At 42.4% G+C, this 16,676-nt stretch overlaps 1 long non-coding RNA gene across 1 annotated transcript in view; it reads right to left on the bottom strand.

The window, feature by feature from the left end:
- LOC132379787 (uncharacterized) overlaps window positions 1-9,688 on the bottom strand; it is an 88,817-nt gene extending 79,129 nt beyond the window's left edge. Inside the window, exon 1 of the long non-coding RNA XR_009507535.1 lies at window positions 9,652-9,688. This is a non-coding gene — a long non-coding RNA (uncharacterized LOC132379787). The remainder of the gene's footprint in view (window positions 1-9,651) is intronic.
- Window positions 9,689-16,676: the final 6,988 nt, after the last annotated feature.

Here is a 16,676-nt window from a genome sequence, read left to right as displayed (position 1 = left end):
ACATTCACAGCCACAGTGCCAAGTGGGTGATCAACCTTAGTTCCTCCTTAAGGTCCCACCATCAACAAACCAAGCTCTGCCAATTCTGTTAATTCCACATGACTTTGCTATATCCACTCTGCTGGATATGGCAAAGATCTTGGGATGAGACCATGTCCCAGCTGTAGTACTAAAATTATGCTTGCCAGTACAGGCTTTCCTCTATCCAGCCTGTTATAACACCAACAGCTGCCTGGCAATATCTAACATTGACCAACTGTATCCCGTTAATCCTGGATAAATGCACTCTCTGTCAGCAAACTGATGAAAAATGTGTTGCCAGTGCTATCAAGTGACATCCAATAACCCGCCCAGTTTGGGTTTCACCATGGTTAAGCAACATTGTCCACGGTTACAGCTCTGGTCTGAATAAACACCAGTGATGAAATCCAAAGGTTATGTATCTAACCACCCTTGACATCAAGGCAGCATTTGATCAAGTGTGGCATCAAGGAGCTCTGATAGAAGTGTAGACAATAGCATTGAAGAGAAAAACACTCCATTAGTTGGAGATATATCTCACACAAAGGTAGATGGCAATGACTGTTGAAGGTCAATCATCCTGTCTCTAGACATCACTCCAGGAGTTCCTGAGGACTGCTTGTGTCCTTCGTTTCACAGAATCCTGGTTAACCCCTTCTGTACTGAATGCAATGTTTCAGATTGATGGGTTCACTGCACAAGATAGGACTGCGAAGTCTCTCGAAAGCAGAGGTGGAGATGTATATCTCAAGATCAACTCCTCTTGGTGCACAAATGTATCAGTGCAGTAGGCCCAAACATTTTCAGCTTCTTCATCAAAACCTTTCTACTATCATAAGATCAGAAATGAGGATCTTTGCTAATAAGTATATAATGTTCAATTCAATTCACAACACCACAGCAGATTAACCAGTCCACCTTTACATACATCATGACCCTGACAACATTCAGGCATAGGCTGCTGCTGAATGGCAGAACCATTCATGCTGCAAGAATCCAAGCAATAACCATCTTCAACAAAGGCAAGTGTAACCACCTACTCTTGATATTTACTGGCATTACTGTCTCTGAGATATCCTTTCATTAACATCCAGGGATTTAGCTGACCAAAAACTCAATTGGACCAGCAAACCAGAGTTAGGCTTTATTCTAGGTGAGTTCTGCTCAATGCTAGCAAATTGTATGGGATCCTGAAGTTTGGGTATCTTGCCTTCTGACACCCTGAGCCTTTCCACCCTGTAGTCATGTGTGTGATGTGGATGTGTTAGGCCAATGACTTTCAAGATTGAGCAATCTATCGCTGCTTAAAACCGATGGAAACAATGCCAATTGTGGCTGTATTTCTTGTTGGAGTCCTCAAAGGAAATGTGGCTGCCGATCAAGGAAGTGTGTTTAAGAAAACGGGGTTTTCAACTCCCAATACCAACCATCTTGCTGGCAAATGTACAGTCTCTAGTAATTAAAATTGAAGATATCAGAACTAGGGTGCTGCATCAGAGAGACATTAGGACTGCTTGTGTCCTTCATTTCACAGAATCCCGGTTACCCCCTTCCGCACTGGACACGGTGATTCAGATTGATGGATTCACTGCACAAGATAGGACTGTCAAGACTCTCAAAAGCAGAGGTGGAGATGTATGTCTCAAGATCAACTCCTCTTGCTGCACAAATGTATAGGTGTTGTCCCAATTCAGCTCACCAGACCTGGAATATCTTGCAATTAAATGCCATCCATTTTACCTGCCGTGGGAGATTTCAGCGATTAGTTTGGTAGCGGTGTACCTTCCACCTCAGGCCAATGTCAAACGGGCTCTAGATGAGCTGAGTAATGGTATTTACATGCACGAAACAACACATCCTGATGCCTTCAACATCATTTTGAAGGATTTTAACAAGGCCAACTTGAAAAAGTCAGTAACTATTTACCAGGTCTATACGAGAAAACCAGATATGACTTGTGGAGACAAATAAGAGAAGATCAGCAGATCCTGGAAATCCAAGCAAAACACGCAAAATACTGGATGAACTCAGCAGGCAAGACAGCATCTATGGAAAAGAGTAATCAATCGATGCACTGGGCCAAGGCTGGATCCTTCATCAGGACTGGAGAGGAAAGATGAAAAACCAGAGTAAGAAGGTGGCGTAGGGGAGGGGAGATAGGTGAAGCTGGAAGGGAGGGGAGAGGTGAAGAAGGGAGATGGGAAGTTGATTGGTGAAAGTGATAAAAGGCGGGAGAAGCAGCAACCTAATAGGAAAGGAAAGAAGATCGTGGAAGAAAGAGAAAATGATGGGAGCACCAGAGAGAGGTGATGGGTAGGTAAGGAGGAGAGAGAGAAAATTGGAAATGGGGAAAGGTGAAGGAGAGTGGAGAGCCATTACTGGAAGCTTGAGAAATTGATATTCATGCCATCAGGTTGGGGGCTACCCATTCGGAATATAAAGTGTTACTCCTCAACTTGAGTGTGGCCTCATCGCAGCAGTAGAGAAAGCAATGGACTGACATCAGATGCATGTCATCTCTGGCAGGGTTTGCAGGACATTACTTCATGCAAAGCAAAACCCAATAGCATGAATGGTAGTGATGCTTTGATACCAGATTAGCTTAACACCTTCTACACCAGCTTCGAAAGGGAGAATACAGATACAGCTGTGAAGATCCTTGCTGCACCTGGTGACCCTGTGATCTCAGAGGCTGGAATCAAGCTATCTTTCAGGAGGGTGAACCCTGATGGAGTACCTGGTAAGGCTTTGAAAGCTTGTGCCAACCAACTGGCAGGTGTATTCAAGAACATTTTCAACCTCTCACTGGTATTGTCAGAAGTTCCTACCTGCTTCAAAAAGGCAAATATTCCAGTGCCTAAGAAGAGTAGTGTGATTTACCTTAATGACTATCACATAGTAGCATTCTCATCTACTATAATGAAATAGTTTGAAATGTTGGTCATGGCTAGAATCAACTCCTGACATAATCTCAATGGATCTTCTCACAGCCTTAGATCACCTGGATGATACAAACTCCTATGTCAGGAGGCTATTCGTTGACTATAGCTCAGAGTTTAACACCATCATTCCCACAGTCCTGATCGAAAAGCTACAGAACCTGGGCTTCTGTACCTCCCTCTGCAATTGGACCCTTGTCTTCATAACTGGAAGATCGCAATCTGTGTGGATTGGTGATAATATATCCTCTTCCCTGATGATCAACACTGGCTCACCTCAGGGGTGTGTGCTTAGCCCACTGCTCTAATCCCTCTATGCCCAGGACTGTGTGGGTAGGTATTGCTCAAATGCCATCTATAAACCTGCTGATGATAGAAACATTGTTGGTAGAATCTCAGATGCAGCTGGGGGAGGTGGGGGGGGGGGGGGCTGGTGGGCAATGTACCGGAGCAAGCTATACCAGTTAGATGAACAGTATGACAGCAACAACCTTGTACTCAATGTCAGTAAGACCAAAGAACTGATAGTGGACTTCAGCAAGGGTAAGATGAGGGAACATGAACCAGTCCTCATAGAGAAATCAGAAGTGGAAGTTAATCAGAGTGACTAATTTCAAGTACCTGGATGTCAAGATCTCTGAGAATCTAACGTGGTCCCAACATATCGATGCAGCTATAAAGAAGGAAAGGCAGCAGGTAGATTTCATTAGAAGTTTGAAGAGATTTGGTTTGTTACCTAGAACACTCAAAATCTTCTGTAGATGTACCATGGCGAGCATTCTGACAGGCTGCATCACTCTCTGTTACGGGGCAGGGGGGGCTACCGCACAGGATTGAAAGAACCTATAAAAAGTTGTAAAATTAGTCAGTTCCATCTTGGGCACTGGCCTCAGTAGTATCCAAGACATCTTTAAAGAGTGGTATCTCAGAAATGTGGTGTCCATCATTAAGGACAGGACCCCCACCACTCAGGACATGTCCTCTTCCCATTGTTAGCATTAGGATGGCGGTACTGAAGCCTAAAGGCACACACTCAGCGATTCAGGAATACTCCTTCCTAACTGGACATCAAACCCATGAATACTACCTCACTTTCTTATGTAATTTCTGTTTTGCACTATTTTTAATCTAACTATTTAATTTGCTCATACGTACCATATATACTTACTGTCATTGGTTTAATCATTTAGTTTTCTTTCTATATTATCATCTTTTGCATTGTACTACTGCTGCTAAGTTAGTAAATTTCTCAACACATGCCAGTGATAATAAACTTGATTCTGAATTTGATTCTGAAGGTCACATCATCCAGAACACAGCAGAAAGTTAAACGTTATGTTAGTGATTTCTGTTCAATGAAAGCAAGTCATATGGATTCTGAAGATTAAAATGAACACCTATTCTTGTTAGACAATAAGATGAGTAACCAATCCACTACCCTAACCATTCACTCTTTACACCACTGGTATACAATGACTGTAGTCTGAACCATCTACTAAATGCACCGTAGATATTCTGAACTCCATTCCCACTGGCACATCACAAGCACCTGCTCTGTAAAAATCTCAGCAGTTTTAGAAGAAGGCTCGCCATCAATTATTCTGGGCTGGTTAGGTTACAGATAATGAACAACAGCATTGCCAAAATTATACAGATAGTGAAAAACTAGTAAGTAATAATTGCTTATAAAAAGCCACTGAGAGAAAAGATGACCTAACATATTGAGAAATACCAAGAACAAAGTTCAGGCCACGTCTATGAGAAGAGGAACAGAAACCCACAGAACAGCCAAATCTGAGCGTTTCCAGCAATTTCTGTTGTTATTTCAAACTTGCAGCTTCTGCAGATTTTGTTTTGATTTTCAAAGCATAAGGTTCCCCTTTGATTTGGTGTGAGCTAAAGGGAAAGATCTGGTAAACTGAGCACTCTATGCTTGCATTGCCACAAATCACTTTCGGTTCAAAGTACAAAAAAAAGTTCAAAGTGAAAGAAATTATTATCATTGTACTTGTATGTTGCCATATGCCACCTTGAGATTAATTTACTTGAAGTCATTTACTGGGAAATACTGAATTTACAAAAACACTATACATATACATACATACAGTACTGTGAAAAAGTTTTAGGAACATAGACTGTATATAGCTAGGATGCCTAAGACTTGCATAGTGCTGTAGTAATTATAGGTATACAGTACCACTGTACTGCTGCCGCAAAAGAAAACAAGTTTCATGACAAATGTAGGTCTCTATTGTGGAGCTTGAGGGTCCAAGTCTAATTTTTCCGGACTTAAAATACTCTCCATGTTTTAAAACTTCCAGCCAATAAAATTGATGCACCATCAATAACTCTCGGAGATGTGAGGCGAGAGATAGGCTTTTATTGGCTGGAAGAAAAAACAAGCAGAAAGTGACCATCACACAACATCCTGGAGACTGAGGAAGGGGCTGTACCTCCAATCGCCTTTATACCGGGGTCTGTGGGAGAAGCCACAAGAGCAGTCAGCAGGGTCGTGTCCAGACAGGTATATGTAGTTCACCACAGTGGGCAGGGAGAGGGAAATCAACACTGGGAAAAAGGACAGGGAGAGGGGAGGGAGTGGGAAGCACCAGAGAGACATTCTGTAATGATCAATAAACCAATTGTTTGGAATCAAATGACCTTGCCTGGTGTCTCAGGGATGGGTGTGTCTGCACACATGCTACCTTCCCCACCCCTGGCAGTCCTTCTCTGCCACCAGTCCCACACCCCTCCTGTGGTGCTCCACCAACACTATTCCCAACATCCTTTGCTCCCACCAGATTTACAAACTCGCCCTCTGCTCCATGCTGACAAACGCAATTCTGTGCTAAAGTCTTTGGCACCTTAGCTTTTATAGGTGCCTGAGACTTTTACATGGTATTGCATTTTACCAGTTTACAATCTATTCAGTATATAAAGCATCATTTGTACAATAACGGTTAAAAAAAAACACACTTCTGTTACAACAAAACATCTTAACTTACGGGATTTACTGGTGCATGCTTCTATACAGAAAGCAGTGGTTTGAGATTCTCAGCACATTATGGTGCTCAGTAATAGCTTCGGTACTGAAGGAAAATATGGAACGTGTAAACATGATACTGGCCCAGTAACTCCCTTCTAAAGTTGCCACAAATAATTTGGATTATTCAGAATAAATGATTTTGGAAATATGGTAGGAAGGAAGGGAATTGTTTATACTTCATATTGCTTTTGGTTTTGTCACAGAATAGCTGAACATCATTTCAGACAAGTTCTGTTCATTGCTGGCAATTTATCCTGGAATCCTGATGCTAAAAATAATGCCTATATTTGTTGTTGAGCAACAAGATCTTACTCTTGTCCAAATCTAGAAAGCAAACCCGCTGATTGAGATGGTCTGGAGCAGGTAGTGAGGTTCTACATGCCTCAGAGGTCTTTTATGATTTAACACAGACACATGGGCTATCGCCAAGACACAATCTGCTCCAATCAAACCCCTAAGGAAAACTTAGAGTGGGAGCCATGCCCCAGATACAAAGAAGTATTAAATACCATTAACAATGAGGTAAAGCATTTCTCTCTTTCTTTTTAAATATTTTTATTAATTTTAAACAAACATAAATGAAACATGAATACAGAGAGTTTGAAACTACATAATTAATAGGTTAAGTATACATTCATATAGATGATAATCCATATATAATAACCTCCCAAACTCATAGTAATTATGAAAAAAGGGAGTAAATAAAAAGAAAAAAAATCCCCAAAAAAGAAGAAAAGAAAAAAAACCTAACCAACATGGGTCAGCATGTCTTAAATTATTCAAGTTTCAGGATACATTTATTATCAAAGTATGTATGCAGTATACAACTCTGAGAAGGGGGTGGAGCTTATGAGATGATGGCACCTAACAGCGACTCCTTTGCTTGCATCTTCTGAAACAGCTCTATTTCTATCTTTAATATCTCTATATTTCCCTTACAGGGTTCTTTTGAAGACCCTGCCCTGGAATTACATGCTGACTTTCGTTCCTTGCAGGAATGCGACCTGCTCTCGAGGTCTCACGACTGCCACTATTCGATATACCAAAGACTAGTGTGCCTTCAGAGTTCCAGGACTTTGTGGCTCTGGAGGCTGGTGGTGCCTCTGCAGGAATCTGGTATGCCATGGGAATACACAGAAGATCAAAAGCAGTAAGCTGGCTGCTGGCTGTGTGCCCAGAGACCGGAGTTCTTTGGGCACAGAGCTCAGAAAAAGCAACACAACAGACCTTTAGCATTGTAAATCAGTGATTTGTTTTGTTATGTCTCTCCTCTGTCACTATGAAGTGGAGACACCTCTTTTTCCCTCATTAGGGAGAGAGAGAGAGAGTCTGTGTTATGTCGAATTACCAGGTGAACACATAGTCTTTGGGGTATTTTATTGATTATTTGCTGCACACTTGAGAGCTCGGCGGGGGGAGCTTTTTTTGCTGGTGGGGAGGGGGGTGTCATTGCTTTGCTGCTGCTTATGCATGGGAGGGGGAGTTGGGGGTACTTTGGGGTTCTAACATTTAACTCACATTCAATCTTTGGGGCACTCTTCTGTTTTCATGGATGGTTGCGAAGAAAAAGAATTTCAGGATGTATATTCTATACGTTTCTCTGACATTAAATTGTACCTTTGAAACCTTTGAAATGTATCTTCTCCAGACCACCATGAAATAGAAAATCACGGTAGCCATTCAAAGAAAAACAGCAACTCCGCCCATGCACAAAAAAAAGACAAATCAAGCAAACAGCAACAAGAACATCAACATCCCCAAGCGCAAAAAAACCTATCGTACAAACAACAAAAAGAACATCAAATTCCCCACATTCAAAAAATCAAATAAATTGCACAAATGGCACCGAAAAAATATGGAAAAACACAGAATATAAGAACATAAAACTGAAACATAGAAACATAGAAAATAGGTGCAGGAGTAGGCCATTCAGCCCTTCGAGCCTGCACCACCATTCAGTATGATCATGGCTGATCATCCAACTCAGAACCCTGTACCTGCTTTTTCTCCATACCCCCTGATCCCTTTAGCCACAAGGTCCATATTTAACTTCCTCTTAAATATAGCCAATGAACTGGCCTCAACTGTTTCCTGTGGCAGAGAATTCCACAGATTCGCCGTTCTCTGTGTGAAGAAGTTTTTCCTCATCTCGGTCCTAAAAGGCTTCCCCTTTATCCTTAAACTGTGACCCCTCATTCTGGACTTCCCCATCATCGGAAAAAATCTTCCTGCACCTAACCTGTCCAATCCCTTTAGGATTTTATATGTTTCAATAAGATCCCCCCCCTCAATCTTCTAAATTCCAATGAGTATAAGCCTAGTCGGTCCAGTCTTTCTTCATATGAAAGTCCTGCCATCCCAAGAATCAATCTGGTGAACCTTCTTTGTACTCCCTCTATGGCAAGAATGTCTTTCCTCAGATTAGGGGACCAAAACTGCACACAATACTCTAGGTGCGGTCTCACCAAGGCCTTGTACAACTGCAGTAGAACCTCCCTGCTCCTGTACTCAAACCCTTCTGCTATGAATGCCAACATACCATTTGCCTTTTTCATTGCCTGCTGTATCTGTATACCCACCTTCAATGACTGGTGTACAATGACACCCAGGTCTCGTTGCACCTCCCCTTTTCCTAATCGGCCACCATTCAGATAATAATCTGTTTTCCTGTACTTGCAACCAAGTGGATAACCTCACATTTATCCACATTAAATTGCATCTGCCATGAATTTGCCCACTCACCTAACCTATCCAAGTCACCCTGCATCCTCTTAGCATCCTCCTCACAGCTAACACAGCCGCCCAGTTTCGTGTCATCTGCAAACTTGGAGATGCTGCATTTAATTCCCTTGTCTAAATCATTAATATATATTGTAAACAACTGGGGTCCCAGCACTGAGCCTTGTGGTACCCCACTGGTTACTGCCTGCCATTCTGAAAAGGTCCCGATTACTCCCACTCTTTGCTTCCTGTCTGCCAACCAATTCTCTAACCACATCAATACCATACCCCCAATACCGTGTGCTTTAAGTTTGCACACTAATCTCCTGTGTGGGACCTTGTCAAAAGCCTTTTGAAAATCTAAATATACCACATCCACTGGCTCTCCCCTATCCACTCTACATCTTCAAAAAATTCTATAAGATTCATCAGACATGATTTTCCTTTCACAAATCCATGATGACTTTGTCCGATGATTTCACATCTTTCCAAATGTGCTGTTACCACATCTTTGGTAACCGACTCTAGCATTTTTCCCAACACCGATGTCAGACTCTTTGGTCTACAATTCCCCGGTTTTTCTCTCCCTCCTTTTTTAAGAGTCCAGTTGAACTACAGTGCATAGTCAAATCCATAAATCACATTATGGATTTACATTCAAAGATATTAACACTGTTTTGAAATAAAATGGCATAAATAACAGACAACCTCCTGTGTCCATAATGAAATACCATGTCATCCCATGTCAAGAAAAGTGAAGTTTCTATTAATTTATATGCATTTTTCACAGAAATTCCATGGGAACAAATTTCATTCTATACCTCAAGTTTTTAGGTAGTAATTTCAGAATTCTGAATTCTATAATACTTGTAAATACTTATGAACATTAAAGCAAACACACAATAAAAAATAATTGCATCTTACCTTTGCCCATCTTGTCTTCAGTGTAACTGAACTGAAGGAACTCATGAATTCTGGACAAGTCCCAGTCAAGCAGCAGATATGATTGGCACTCAGCTGGTAATCATGGCAACAATTGCGGGCTACCCCCGGGACATCCTCGCACTGTTTTAGCTGTTGACACAAACAATGCATTTCACTGGATGTACATGTGACAAGTAAAGCAAATCTTTAACAAAGTACTTTTTATTTAATAAAACAATAGAATCAGGAGATGTAGAAGTTGACAATTGATTTAGATAAATATCATATTTCAATATTAATTTTGCATTCAGATCAAAAGTGACATTAGAATTTCACAGCTTTGCGTTGAGACAGAATCTGGCCTTAGAAAATTTTCGGTATTCCATTCCCTCTTCTATCCACCTACCTTTCTATGACTTTAAGAAAAAGTAATTCCCTATTTTCCTTTTGAGAATAGGTTGAGAGAACTTGGCCTTTTCTCCTTGGAGCAGTGGAGGATGAGGGGACCTGATAGAGGTGTATAAGATGATGAGAGGCATTGATCGTGTGGATAGCCAGAGGCTTTTTCCTAGGGCTGAAATGGATAACACATGATTTAAAGGTGCTTGGAAGGAGGTACAAGCGGGGTTTCAGAGGTAAGTTTTTCACACAGAGAGTGGTGGGTGTGTGGAATGCACTACCAGCGACAGTGGTAGGGTCGGACACAATAGAGTCCATTAAGAACCTCTTACATGAAGCTTAGAAAAATGGAGGGCTATGCAATAGGGAAATTCTAGGGAGCTTCTAGTGTAGGTTACATGGTCAGCACAACACTGTGGGACGAAGGGCCTGTAATGTGCTGCAGTTTTCTCTATTTCTATGTTTCTATCATCCTGCCTGGCTTCTGTTACTTCAAATGCATTCCTCTTCCTTACTCAGAGAAGTCATATCACAGGGTAGAACCTTCAGTGCTGAATATGGTAGTTTTATATATTAATATATGCTCACCTTTGTGGGGTAAAAATTAATCTTTGTCATGTCCTTTTAGACATAAAGTGGGCTTAATTGGTCAGCACTAAACATATATACCGTGTTACCGAACATGAGTAACTGTGATTGTTTGACCACAATGTACTCAAGCTTCACACTATCTCATTAATCTGATTTCTATGACCACACAGCTCTGACTGCTGCATTGAAAGCCTGGCTACGTGCTCACGGTTCTCAGTTTTGTGAACAACTGATACCAGTTGAAGCTAGAGACTCTGACTGCAGCTGTGCCAAGTATCTCTCAGTGGTAACATACTTCAACTTCGCTGTGTAGCATGTGCCATCCCACGGGTTTCAGGAGCCTGCTCTGAGCCATGGCTAACCACAGGTGAAACCGAGAACTGCAGATCTGCAAAACAAGTATACAGGGTGAAGTCTCAATGGCATGCAGACATAGATTTTTAAAAGTATAATGACATTCTCCCATTTCCTCTTCATTCCTCAATCTCTTGCAGTTCAGAGGCTGGAGACCGTATATACTGAGACACCATTTCGAACCCTTCCACCATCCATAGCTCAGGCCAGATAGGCGGTAGCATCTATGTGGACTTGAGGCAGCTGAGCAACTAGACTGTGATGAAGGTGGCATACCAGCATTTTTCTCCATTAACTCCTCACAGAGGTACATCATTGGTCTGCCCACAACCCTTCAGTCTGAGCTGGATCCTAACAGTGAGGGCAGCACTGTGCCCAGACTCACTCACCACCCCTCAGCTCATCACTAGTCTGTCAACCACAGGAGGGGCACAATTCAGATTCTTATCAATACAAACACAAGAAATTCTGCAGATGCTGTGCTAAAGTCTTAGGCACATATACACAGCTAGGGTGCCTACGATACTTGCACAGTGTTGTAGTAATTTTATGTATGGCACTGTACTGCTGCCTCAAAAACAATCAAATTTCATGACATATGTGAGTGATGATAAATCTGATGTTGATCTGGGTCTCTATTGTGGACTGAGAGTTGAGAAGTGGCAGGGAGAAGGGATTAAAGGTAGAGAAAAGGGAAAGGGAGAGAAAAGGGAACAGGAAGGACCAGAGAGACATTCTATGATGATCAATAAACCAGATGCTTGAAATCAAATTACCTTTCCTGGTGTCTCAGGGCTGGAAGTGTCTGAACCAACACCACTGTCCAACCATGGCAATCCTTCTCTACCACCTATCCCACACCCCTCCCACGGGGCTCCACTTTCACCACTCCCTACATCCATTGCTCCCTCCAGATTTACAGACTCGCTCGCGGCTCCAAGTTGACGAATACAGTACTGTGCAAATGTCTTAGGCACTCTAGCTGTATACGTGTACCTGAAACGTTTGCACAGTCCTGTAAACAAAATGCTGGAGGAGCTCAGCATGTCAAGTGGCATCCATGGAAATGAACCAATGGTTGATATTTCAGGCTGAGACCCTTCTTGAGGACTTATCAATGTACTTCCTGTTTCCTGAGAGTACAAAGTATTCTGTGATTCATGCCACAGCAATAGAATGGCCTCAGATAGGTCAGGTCCAGGTCCAGGCACTGACCAACTGGGAGGACAAACCACTGGCCATTTTTGTCATTGTTGACAGTGCTTCTATGCACAATAATTGTACGTAGAACATTGACCATTTTAGTTCCCCTTCATCACAGAACCTCTTGTGATGCAGAAGTTGTTAGAGGATGTAAAGATGCAGAAGCAACTTGACCTCATATTTCCATACAACATGGAAGGGTACCATCCAACCCATAGAGTTCATACCAGCTCCCAGAACAATTCCATTCCTCTATGAGCTCTATTATCTCTCCTATGCCCATTAACATTTCCCTGGATCTTTGCCATCTATCTATGCTTACACATAAGGTCAATTGAATGTAGCCAGATTTAACCTGGAGAGCATAGCTGGGCAATCCTATTCTAGGCAACAACATGTTAGTAGCTACTGTTGAAGAAACCTTGGTAAGATACAGCAGGAAGTTTGAAGAAGTGTGAAGGGAAGTGGAGGTCAGTCTGAGAGATGGCTGTGGAAGAAAACTGGAGCCCCATGATGAAACTCACCCTGTCACAGAGAGAATGTGCAAACGCAGACAAAACCAAAGATCAGAATTGGTGAGACAACTGCATTCCTTGCAACATCATCATGGAGCCCCAACACTTCCCCTTAAACATAACACCACTCACAAGCCTAAGGCTAGGGACATTTGGACCCAAAGACAAGATGACAGTGGCACATTATCACATAATCTCATCAGTCCAGTGACTCAGCTCAGATACAGGCAGCTCATGTGTGGCAAATGGGAGCTACTAGACAGGATTTGTACTGAGTCATCGAGTACATGGTAGCAAAGGCAGGGGCAAAGGACTGTCCTGGAACTAGCTTCCCATTGGTCAAAGTTGCACACAAGTTCTGTTGCATAGAGTACAGATAAAGACTTTGAAGGGATAGCCTCCAAGCAAAGGCTAAGGGACTTCCATTCCTCATTACATTAATTGTACTGCCTGGTAATCTGCATGTAACGTCCAGGGTCTTGGAGGCAATAATGGAGGATTTTCCATTTCTACCCTGCACAAGAGAACTTCAGAGTCATGCCAAATGATGACCCAGGCAGCGGTGTCTCGATAGTTGCTGCTTAAGAAGTCTTGGCAAGCTTCAGCAGTAAATTTGGAGAGACCACATACATCAGTCACCTTGTGATGAGTAGAGGGAAGTGAAGGTCATTCTGAGAGATGGATGACCAATCTGCTTTCTCCTGAATAAGACGTAGACATTGAATATAGAACAGTACTGCACAAAACAGGCCCTTTGTCCCTCAGTGCTCTGCCGAATGATTGATGCTACCGGCGTCTAATTCATTCTGCTTGCAGATGATCCATCTCCCTCCACTCTATACACATCCATGTGTCTAAGAAATTCTTAAATGCCTTTATTATATCTGCCTCCACCATTACCCCTAGCAGCATATTCCAGCCACTCACCAATCTCTGTGTGAGAAACCTGCCCTGAATATCTCCTTTGAATTACCCCTCTCACCTTAAGTACTTGCCCATTATTATTAAGCACTTCAACCCTGGGAAAAAGTACTGGCTGTCTACTCCACTAATGGCTCTCATACTTTTATTTACTGTACGTCAATCATAGCTTCCCTCAGACTCTGCTTCTCCAGAGAGAACAATCCAGTTTGTCAACCTCTCCTTTTGGCATATGCCCTGTAATTCAGGACATCCTGAAAAATCTCATCTGCATCCTCAACATCTTTCCTGTAATGGGTGACCAGATTTGAATTCATTACTCCAGATGCGCCATTACCAAACTGAAACCAATGTCCTTGAGTCTTCATAAAGTTAATCCGCATCAGTATTGGTAAAGTTTTGGTAAGTCTAGAGTCCAGAGTTCAAAGTTATCAAACTGCATGCTAAATGAATCTCCTTACAGGCAGCTACAAAACACAATACAGCCCACTCAAAAGAAGAAGGTCATCAAACACCCAATGTGATGAGAAAAAAATCAAATTGTGACAACAATAGACACACAAAAATAACTTCCAGAACTGAAGTTCACGAAAGTGATTCCACAGCCATGAAGCCAGTCGTAGCTGATCCAGGAACCCATTAGTTGCCTCATTTCAGCAGAGAGAAGAGTAAACCTCATAAGCAATGGGCTGAATACCATGCTGTCCCTCACCTCGGCCCTGACACCTGGCCTTCTCAATCCCAAGTTGGCCAAACAGCAAGTCGTTCCTTGTTCGGATACCCAGGCGCTGCCGTTTCGATATGTTCTGGGGCTCGTGACCCTCCACCTCGATTCAACAGATACCTGACCTTTGCAATTCAGCCCGGCTCTTAAATCAGTCAAACCTCAAGTTGTTCCTCGCTCTTGTTCCTCGCCCTGCTGCCTCAACTCTGCCCTGCCTTGGTTCTGCCACTTCAAGTTGCAAAATATAAACAGTCCATGAGTTCTTCTTGGAGCCAGAGTATCTATGTTCTTGTTAAAGTTAAGTTACTGAGCATTGGATGCAGATATTACGAGGTGACAGAAAGTCAGTGATGGGGATGCAGAAACAGTCTTTTATGCATGGACCATTGCATGCAGACAGTGAAAAGGCAGGTACAGCTGGGTTGATGGAGCAACAGCTTATATTCTATCTGGGTAGCCTCCAACATGATGGCATGAACATCAAATTTCTCAAACTATCGGTAATGATCGCTATCACCTCCTTTGACTCAACCAACGACAGTGGTGTCATCAGCAAACTTAAATGTGACATTTGAGTTGTACTTAGCCACACAGAAATAGGAATAAAGCTATAGGTCATATTTTTCTTCTTCTTCATTCTCTCATTTTGCCTTCTTCCAGCTGCACAACTCTCGCTGGCTCTTGCATTTGCTGTGATTGCCGGGTGAGGAGGATGCGGCCAAGCTGTTATAAATGGAGACATCCATTCCACACCATGCAGTTGGCATTCCCGGTGACTCTCGAATGGAAGCATGCTCCCCCTTTCTCGTTGTGAATGCCTGTGTGATTCATGCCACACGTGCATTCACTGGTGCGATAAGGGACACAAGATGTTAAAAGAGAAATTCCTGGTCCCCGTGAGACTGACTATCAACATCATGCAGTTGCTAAAAGGTTACAGGTCCAGTGTTCTGCCATGCTATAGAGTAGTGAGGAGTACACGTTCCCACACAGAGCGTGGTGGTTATCTGAAATAAGCAGCCAGAAGAGCTGGTAGAGCCAGACACAATTACATTGTTTAAAAGGCATTTTAGAAAGGTAGTTAGATAGGAAGGGCCAAGAGGTTTATATGCCTAACACAGGGAAACGAGATTAGCATATGTAGATTAGCTTTATGGATGGCATGGATAAGGTGAACTGAAAGGGCCCATTTCTGTGCTGTACAAGTCTGATTCTATAATCAATGGCTACCAACAGGCAATGGTAGCCCAAATGGTAGCAATAAACAGAGGCTGTCACAACTGCTTAATGCTAATCAGAAGGTGTTTGAGAAGGAAATAGACAAACAGATTGGAGACTTGGTCAACAGCTATTCGGGATGACAAAAGTTCAAATGCACCCCCACAGGCAGCGATACACCTGTGGGAGTGGCTGTCATCACTATGGCAAACTTAAATTAGAAGCTTTTTTCTGTTTCTTAGTTTTATATGTTTTCCTGTCATGGGATGGCTGTGTAAATATGTTGTTCTGTATCTGCTCTAGGATAATAAAAATTTGAATTACAAAAAAAAGATGTGAGATTTGGAATGGTTCCAATGATATACTGTATATTCTATCCATAACTAGTTCACAATAGAGCTGGTCAAGGAAGCTGTGTATGAAAACTTACAATAAACAAGAAATATTTTGGGATTATTATTCAAGTGCACCAGATCTTGCACCACAGCTTTTATAGGCACATTTGCTGCAAAGGTCTTCCGGGAATCTTTAGGCAGAATTAATAGAAACATAGAAAATAGGTGCAGGAGTAGGCCATTCAGCCCTTCGAGCCTGCACCACCATTCAGTATGATCATGGCTGATCATCCAACTCAGAACCCTGTACCTGCTTTCTCTCCATACCCCCGATCCCTTTAGCCACAAGGGCCATATCTAACTTCCTCTTAAATATAGCCAATGAACCGGCCTTAACTGTTTCCTGTGGCAGAGAATTCCAAAGATTCACCACTCTCTGTGTGAAGAAGTTTTTCCTCATCTCAGTCCTAAAAGGTTCCCCTTTATCCTTAAACTGTGACCCCTCATTCTGGACTTCCCCAACATCGGAAACAATCTTCCTGCCTCTAGCCTGTCCAATCCCTTTAGAATTTTATATGTTTCAATAAGATCCCCCCTCAATCTTCTAAATTCCAGTGAGTATAAGCCTAGTCAGTCCAGTCTTTCTTCATATGAAAGTCCTGCCATCCCAGGAATCAATCTAGTGAACAATTTGGTGATTTCCAAGTATAATTTCAGAACTTTGCCTCATGTTCCACTTTGAATGGTTGGGAAGTAACACAAGGT

Source organism: Hypanus sabinus, chromosome 22, assembly GCF_030144855.1.
Source record: "Hypanus sabinus isolate sHypSab1 chromosome 22, sHypSab1.hap1, whole genome shotgun sequence".
NCBI classification, from domain to species: Eukaryota; Metazoa; Chordata; class Chondrichthyes; order Myliobatiformes; family Dasyatidae; genus Hypanus; species Hypanus sabinus.
Note: the sequence above shows the minus strand (reverse complement) of the source record. Positions and strands in the feature narration are given on the sequence as shown.